Source organism: Dendrobates tinctorius, unplaced genomic scaffold, assembly GCF_039654945.1.
Source record: "Dendrobates tinctorius isolate UK_male_01 unplaced genomic scaffold, ASM3965494v1 ptg000342l, whole genome shotgun sequence".
Classification (NCBI taxonomy): domain Eukaryota; kingdom Metazoa; phylum Chordata; class Amphibia; order Anura; family Dendrobatidae; genus Dendrobates; species Dendrobates tinctorius.
In genome coordinates, this window is record NW_027362008.1 from 6,672,220 (window position 1) to 6,680,860 (window position 8,641).

Below are 8,641 nucleotides of genomic sequence, written 5' to 3' on the forward strand. Positions count from 1 at the left end.
ATCAGTTTACCCTCAATTCCTTCATCTAAATCATTGATAAAGATGTTGAACAATACAGGGCCCAGGACAGAGCCCTGTGGTACCCCACTTGAGACATTCTTCCAACTGGACGTGCAGCCATTTACGACCACTCTTTGGGTCCGATCACTAAGCCAGTTATGAATCCACCTAACAGTTGCCTTGTCCATTCCATACTTAGTCATTTTTTCAATAAGGATTGTATGAGATAATTTGTCAAATGCTTTGCTGAAGTCAAGATATACTATATCTACAGCATTTCCTTGATCCACCCAATCAGTGATTCCATCATAGAAGGAAATTAAGTTAGTCTGACATGACTTATTAGTTACAAACCCATGCTGACTCTGTTTAATCACTTCATTCTTATCCAGGTACTGACATACATGTTGTTTAATAATTTGTTCAAAGATCTTTCCTGGTATAGAAGTCAGACTCACCGGCCTATAGTTGCCTGGGTCCACCTTCTTCCCCTTTTTGAAGATAGGAACAACATTTGCTCTTCTCCAGTCTTCTGGGACTTCTCCTGTTCTCCAAGAATTTTCAAAGATTATGGAGAGGGGTTCCAAAATTTCTTCTGCTATCTCCTTCAGTACTCTGGGGTGTAATTCATCTGGACCTGGAGACTTGAATTCATTTAGGTTAGCTAAGTGTTTAGAATCATAGAACCGTAGAATTGGAAGGGACCTCCTGGGCCATCTGGTCCAAACCCCTGCTCAAAGCAGGATTCGCTAAATCATCTCAGTCAGATGTCTGTCCAGCCTCTGTTTGAAGACTTCCATCGAAGGAGAACTCACCACTTCTTGTGGCAGCTTGTTCCACTCATTGATCACTCTAGCTGTCAAAAAGTTTTTTCTAATATCTAATCTGTGTCTCCTCCCATTCAGTTTCATCCCATTGCTTCTAGTCTTTCCTTGTGCAAATGAGAATAAAGTTGATCCTTCTACAATGTGACAGCCCTTTAGATATTTGTAGACAGCTATTAAGTCTCCTCTCAGTCTTCTCTTTTGCAAACTAAACATTCCCAAATCCTGCAACCTTTCCTCATAAGACAGGGTTTGCAGACCAGTCACCATTCTGGTCGCTCTTTTCTGAACTTGCTCCAGTTTGTTGATGTCTTTTTTAAAATGTGGTGCCCAAAACTGGACACAATATTCCAGATGAGGTCTGACCAAAGAGGAGTAGAGGGAAATAATGACTTCACGTGATCTAGACTGTATGCTTCTGTTAATACATCCTAGAATTGCATTTGCCTATTTTGCTGCTGCATCACACTGTTGACTCATATTCAGTCTGTTATCTATTAGTATACCCAAGTCTTTTTCACATGTGCTGTTGCTTAGGGCTATTCCTCCCATTCTGTATATGCTTTTTTCATTTTTATTGCCCAGATGTAGTACTTTGCATTTTTCCCTGTTAAAAACCATTCTGTTAGTTGCTGCCCACTTCTCCAGTTTATTTATATCTTTTTGAATCCTCTCTCTCTCTTCTCTAGTATTAGCTATCCCTCCTAGCTTTGTGTCATCAGCAAATTTAATCAGTTTACCCTCAATTCCTTCATCTAAATCATTGATAAAGATGTTGAACAATACAGGGCCCAGGACAGAGCCCTGTGGTACCCCACTTGAGACATTCTTCCAACTGGATGTGCAGCCATTTACGACCACTCTTTGGGTCCGATCACTAAGCCAGTTATGAATCCACCTAACAGTTGCCTTGTCCATTCCATACTTAGTCATTTTTTCAATAAGGATTGTATGAGATACTTTGTCAAATGCTTTGCTGAAGTCAAGATATACTATATCTACAGCATTTCCTTGATCCACCCAATCAGTGATTCCGTCATAGAAGGAAATTAAGTTAGTCTGACATGACTTATTAGTTACAAACCCATGCTGACTCTGTTTAATCACTTCATTCTTATCCAGGTACTGACATACATGTTGTTTAATAATTTGTTCAAAGATCTTTCCTGGTATAGAAGTCAGACTCACCGGCCTATAGTTGCCTGGGTCCACCTTCTTCCCCTTTTTGAAGATAGGAACAACATTTGCTCTTCTCCAGTCTTCTGGGACTTCTCCTGTTCTCCAAGAATTTTCAAAGATTATGGAGAGGGGTTCAAAAATTTCTTCTGCTATCTCCTTCAGTACTCTGGGGTGTAATTCATCTGGACCCGGAGACTTGAATTCATTTAGGTTAGCTAAGTGTTTCCTCACTATCTTTCTGTTTATAGATATCCTGGATTCTTCTATTCCCTTAATAGGACAGTGAAGAACAGTTGATGTTACATTTCCTTTCTGAGAGAAAACAGATGCAAAATAGGAATTTAAAAGTTCGGCCTTCTCAACATCCTGTCTTACCATTTCATCATTTTCATCCTGTAAAAATCCTATAGCATCTTTGACTTTTCTTTTACTTTTGACATATCCCTAAAATCCTTTATTATTGCTTTTGATATCTCTTGCAAGCCTCAATTCATTTTCAGCTTTAGTAATCTGATTTGTGCCCTGCAGATTCTGCAGACAGCATTATATTCTTCTTTAGATATGCCTCCCTCTTTCCATTTTATAAACATTTTTTTCTTCCTTTTTAGCATGTGCTTAAGTTCTGTGTTCATCCATCCTGGTTTCCTTAAATACTTCCTATTCTTCCCTCTTTTCGGAATTGTTAACAATTGTGATGTGAGAATTTCATTTTTCAAGATTTCCCATCCTTCCTGGACATTTTTGTCCTTAAGGATATCCAGCCATTGGATCCCTCCAATTCTCTTTCTGAATCCCTTAAAATCTGCCTTTCTGAAATCTAACCTTGACGTCTGAGTCTTCACCGGTCTTCCTCCTCTAGTTATCCAAAATTCTAAAATAGCATGGTCGCTACCTCCTAGGGTCCCAGCCACTTTTACCTCCTCAACCATTTCCTCCCTGTTTATAAGGATTAGATCCAAGGTAGCAGTTCCCCTTGTTTTCTCCCCTACCTTTTGGAAGATAAAGTTGTCAGCAAGAGAGGATAAGAATTTCCTTGACCTGTTAGTTTTGCCTGAGAGAGATTCCCAACAAATGTCTGGATAGTTGAAATCTCCCATGACTACTTTGTCATATTTTTTGGAGAACTTGGCCATTTGATGCATAAAGAGTTCATCCATATCTTCAGCTTGCACAGGTGGCCTGTAGTAAATGCCTACAATGGTGTCCTTTCCATTGTTCTGTCCTTGTATTCTTACCCAAACAGTTTCCACAGAACTCCCAGTCTCTGAAGCTTCAATCTCTGTGCAGATATATGCGTTTCTAACATACAATGCGACACCTCTTCCTCGTTTATCAAGTCTGTTTCTTGCAAATAAGTTGTATCCTTCTAGTCTTGTATTCCAATCATGTGTATCGTCCCACCAAGTTTCAGTGATTCCAATGACATCATATTTCTTTTCCTGTGTTAGTAGTTCCAATTCTCCTTGTTTGTTGCCCATGCTTTGTGCATTAGTATAGAAACATTTTAGCTTGTGATTGGTTTCTCTTTCTCCACTATTTTTATTAATTAGATTCTTTCGTCTTTGTTCTTCCTTTCCACTTCTAATAGCAGAGTTCTCAATAGCATTTGTCAGGTGTATGGCTTTTTCTGGTCTTTTGCTTCCCTTCCCATGTTGTTCTAGTTTAAAGCTCTCCTTACAAGTGTAGCAAGGCGACTTCCAAATACATGTTTTCCAGTCTTCGTAAGGTGCACCCCATATCTAGCAAGTAGTCCATCGTAAAAGTAATTCACTCCGTGATCCATAAATCCAAATCGTTGCTGACGGCACCATCGACGTAGCCAGTTGTTCACCTGCAGAATCTTATTCCACCTCCTTGTTCCATGGCCATCCACTGGGAGGATGGAAGAGAAGACCACCTGCGCTCCCAGTTCTTTCACTTTCTTGCCTAAGTCTTCAAAGTCTCTGCAGATGGTTTCCAGGTCATTTCTTGCGGTGTCATTTGTCCCCACATGTAGTAGCAGGAATGGGTAGTCATCTGTCGGTCTGAAGAGTCCTGATATCCTGTCAGACACATCTTTAATTTTTGCACCTGGAAGACAGCACATTTCTCTTGAAGTTATATCCGGTCTGCAGATAGCGGCCTCTGTTCCTCTCAACAGGGAATCCCCCATGACCACCACTCTCCGTTTCTTCTTCACATTTTTCTTTCTCCATCCAGGAGGACTCTGATGGCATACAGGGTTGCTGTTTGTTGGCAAAGTCTTATCCTGATGTATTTCTTCATCGTTTTCCTGCGTGAGAGCCTGGTACTGGTTCCTGAGAAGTATGGGTGCTGACTGCCTCCTGATCCTCCTGCTTCTCTGGGTCACATGTCTCCATTCCTCTGTTTCTTCAGGTGCACTTCGAATTTCTTCTCTCTCTGTAACATGAAGAGATAATTCTGCTCTGTCCAAGAACTCTTCACCTTCCTTAATGATCTTCAATGTAGCTAACCTCTCTTCGAGATTTTGCAACTTTTCCTCCAACAGGGACACAAGCTTGCATTTGTGGCATGTGAAGTTTGGCTTTTCCACTGGTAAGTCTGTGAACATGTAGCAAGAAATGCAGCTTACCAAATGGCTCCTGGCCTCTTCCATATTGAGATTTCTTAAAAACGATGAAAGATGAGCCAAAATCTGGTTTCCTCACTATCTTTCTGTTTATAGATATCCTGGATTCTTCTATTCCCTTAATAGGACAGTGAAGAGCAGTTGATGTTACATTTCCTTTCTGAGAGAAAACAGATGCAAAATAGGAATTTAAAAGTTCGGCCTTCTCAACATCCTGTCTTACCATTTCATCATTTTCATCCTGTAAAAATCCTATAGCATCTTTGACTTTTCTTTTACTTTTGACATATCCCCAAAATCCTTTATTATTGCTTTTGACATCTCTTGCAAGCCTCAATTCATTGTCAGCTTTACTAATCTGATTTGTGCCCTGCAGGTTCTGCAGACAGCATTATATTCTTCTTTAGATATGCCTCCCTCTTTCCATTTTATAAACATTTTTTTCTTCCTTTTTAGCATGTGCTTAAGTTCTGTGTTCACCCATCCTGGTTTCCTTAAATGCTTCCTATTCTTCCCTGTTTTTGGAATTGTTAACAATTGTGCTTTGAGAATTTTATTTTTCAAGATTTCCCATCCTTCCTGGACATTTTTGTCTTTAAGGATATCCAGCCATTGGATCCCTCCAATTCTCTTTCTGAATCCCTTAAAATCTGCCTTTCTGAAATCTAACCTTGACGTCTGAGTCTTCACAGGTCTTCCTCCTCTAGTTATCCAAAATTCTAAAATAGCATGGTTGCTACCTCCTAGGGTCCCAGCCACTTTTACCTCCTCAACCATTTCCTCCCTGTTTATAAGGATTAGATCCAAGGTAGCAGTTCCCCTTGTTTTCTCCCCTACCTTTTGGAAGATAAAGTTGTCAGCAAGAGAGGATAAGAATTTCCTTGACCTGTTAGTTTTGCCTGAGAGAGATTCCCAACAAATGTCTGGATAGTTGAAATCTCCCATGACAACTATGTCATATTTTTTGGAGAACTTGGCCATTTGATGCATAAAGAGTTCATCCATATCTTCAGCTTGCACAGGCAGCCTGTAGTAAATGCCTACAATGGTGTCCTTTCCATTGTTCTGTCCTTGTATTCTTACCCAAACAGTTTCCACAGAACTCCCAGTCTCTGAAGCTTCAATCTCTGTGCAGATATACGTGTTTCTAACATACAGTGTGACACCTCCTCCTCGTTTATCAAGTCTGTTTCTTGCAAATAAGTTGTATCCTTCTAGTCTTGTATTCCAATCATGTGTATTGTCCCACCAAGTTTCAGTGATTCCAATGACATCATATTTCTTTTCCTGCGTTAGTAGTTCCAATTCTCCTTGCTTGTTGCCCATGCTTTGTGCATTAGTATAGAAACATTTTAGTTTGTGATTGGTTTCTCTTTCTCCAATATTTGTATTAATTAGATTCTTTTGTCTTTGTTCTTCCTTTCCACTTCTAATAGCAGAGTTCTCAATAGCATTTGTCAGGTGTATGGCTTTTTCTGGTCTTTTGCTTTCCTTCCTATGTTGTTCTAGTTTAAAGCTCTCCTTACAAGTGTAGCAAGGCGACTTCCAAATACATGTTTTCCAGTCTTCATAAGGTGCACCCCATCTCTAGCAAGTAGTCCATCGTAAAGGTAATTCACTCCGTGATCCAGAAATCCAAATCGTGTAGTTTTAGTTCGTCGCACAGGAGGCAAGTTCGTCGAATGTTCGTTGAACCACACTGAAAACAATGACAGGCAAACACAAACACATACTAAAACATAGAAAACAATTAGAAAACACCTTAAAAGGTGTCCCAAAGCCGACAAAATGCTCAGAAGCCAAAAATAACATATGGAAAAGGGCAACTACATTTACAAAGGAGGTGGAGGAGTAAAAGGAGGAGGTGGAGGAGACACAGATATAGGCTTGTCATGCCCTTATGAAGTCAAGAAAGTCTGGACTAAAAATGTAAAAACCAAACCCAAAAAAACAAAATCTGAAAACGAACACGATCATATACCGTCGCATTTCCCACCAATAAATTATGGCAACTGGCGATCGGGCGGCGTTATTCCCATGAACCTCCAAACAGCGTCCATGAAGCCAAAGTGTTTGCTTTCCGGGGGCAGTATGATTGCAAAGCTGAACCTTAAAGGAATGTCCAAAAGGGCACCACCAGGAGTGGAGCCTGCGGCTTAATTGGACTCCACCCGGGAAACTAAAACCATGCCACCTCAAAATAAGATGCACACATTGAAAGCTTTGTCGATTCTGTGTGTGGTGTGGTATGTCCGTTTGTAGTTGTGTTAGCGATTTGTCAGCTTTATTCCTTTAATGAACGAGACTCCGGCATGCCCCCGCGGTACGCGTCAAGCTTACTAGAGGGATACGCGAGGCTCTAGCACGCGCGATCGAGCAATAACAGGGCTATCATGGCCTTCCATGTCTGGGGCTACATGCGCGCTACACTGAAAGGACCAGCTTTTGTCGCTTACAGGTGCAGATAACCCGCTGAACACCGTTAGTGATGGGGATCTGGGATTCCAATTATTCTCCGTGAACGATGATTTCCCAGTAAGTGCAGGTCAACCGCAATTCCTGATTTCGGCCTAACCGCCATTCCAGAAAAAATGCAAAACATTACGTGTCCAAACCACAGGTGCTGTAGCTTGCTTAACAGCTCTGCAGCCGTTCTCAGGCCCAGTATGGATTCTACAAGATTGTAGAAAGTTGATAAAGGGTACAGTTTCACCGGATAACATGTATATATGTTGCATAGTTTACACATTAAAAACCTATGAGTATCGATCAGGAGGCAGGCTCAGACGGTCTCAGACCCAGTATGGATTTGACCAGATTGTACAAAGTTGAGATAGGGTACATTATCACTGGATAGCAGGTATATAGAGCATAGTTTAAACATTTAAAATCTCCGTGTTCTCTGCATGGATTACACAACAATCTAAAAACTAGAAAAAAGGAAATGTATTTCAAGCGTACACCATGATACACTTTTGGTGGTATTTTTAAATCTTCATTTATATTTTTGTCTCAGTAAGACAGCCCAGACTCTCTGCAATAGGAAATGAAATGCATACAATTATTTACCTAAAGTCTAGTGATTGCAGAAATCTACGAATTACTATTCACGGGAACAACTTCCGTCACAATTCTCAGAGGCGATGCTGACCCTCAATTAATTAGTGTGTGGACACAGCAAAAACCTTTCTTTGTGAAGAAAGTGTTGCTGTATCGCAGTTCCGTTGATCCCATCAGCGTTACTCATATCCATCCAATTTTGATCACAGGGAGTGATGTAAACATGGTGCTCACTGCCTATCATGATCTGTCACGTAACTTTGGAGTGCAAAACACAGAAGCCACAGGCCGTAGGCGATTCTATGGGATTGGCATGAGAGGGAGGGCACATTTAAAAATGTGCGCTGGAATGTCACACGTCTGTGGGTAGGAAAACTGTTAAAGCTGATGAGAAACCACCACTGCATCTCATTGTGAGTCGACGTCCATAAGAAATGGAAGCCATTAATCATCTGAAGCTGGATCCCGGCCAGTGGGACAGGGCATAGCTACGTCTTAACCATCATCTTCTTTCAGTTCACCAAATTTGAAGTGCCAGTCCCAGTGATGGATTTGACAGCCCAGACTACACAGCGGAGAAGCAGGGAGAGGGAAACATTGCAAATGCTGGGGCGCTGCACAAGCAAGGGGGGCCCACTCATGGGCGTCGGCACTGGCACTGGGCCCCTCATAGTACGGCGGTGTGTCTGACGGCGGGTGTGCACCACCACCGTCAGAGACACTTGATTGCACAATGAGGGACCCTGTACCATTGCCCGCGCCCACGAGTCGGCCCACCCACCTGTCCAGGGCAATGGCACTAGCATGGTTGCGTGCACTCGGTGGTGACCCCGGCCATTGGGGGAGGAGGCTGCCCAGTTAGGGAGGTTTACAAAATGGCAAATGTTGATGTGGGACATTCACCTGCTGCTAAAGGCGAAATTGGTCAAGTCCCAGGAACAGGCAGATCAAAGAAAACAATTTTTATGGCAACGTATGTGTCATCAGG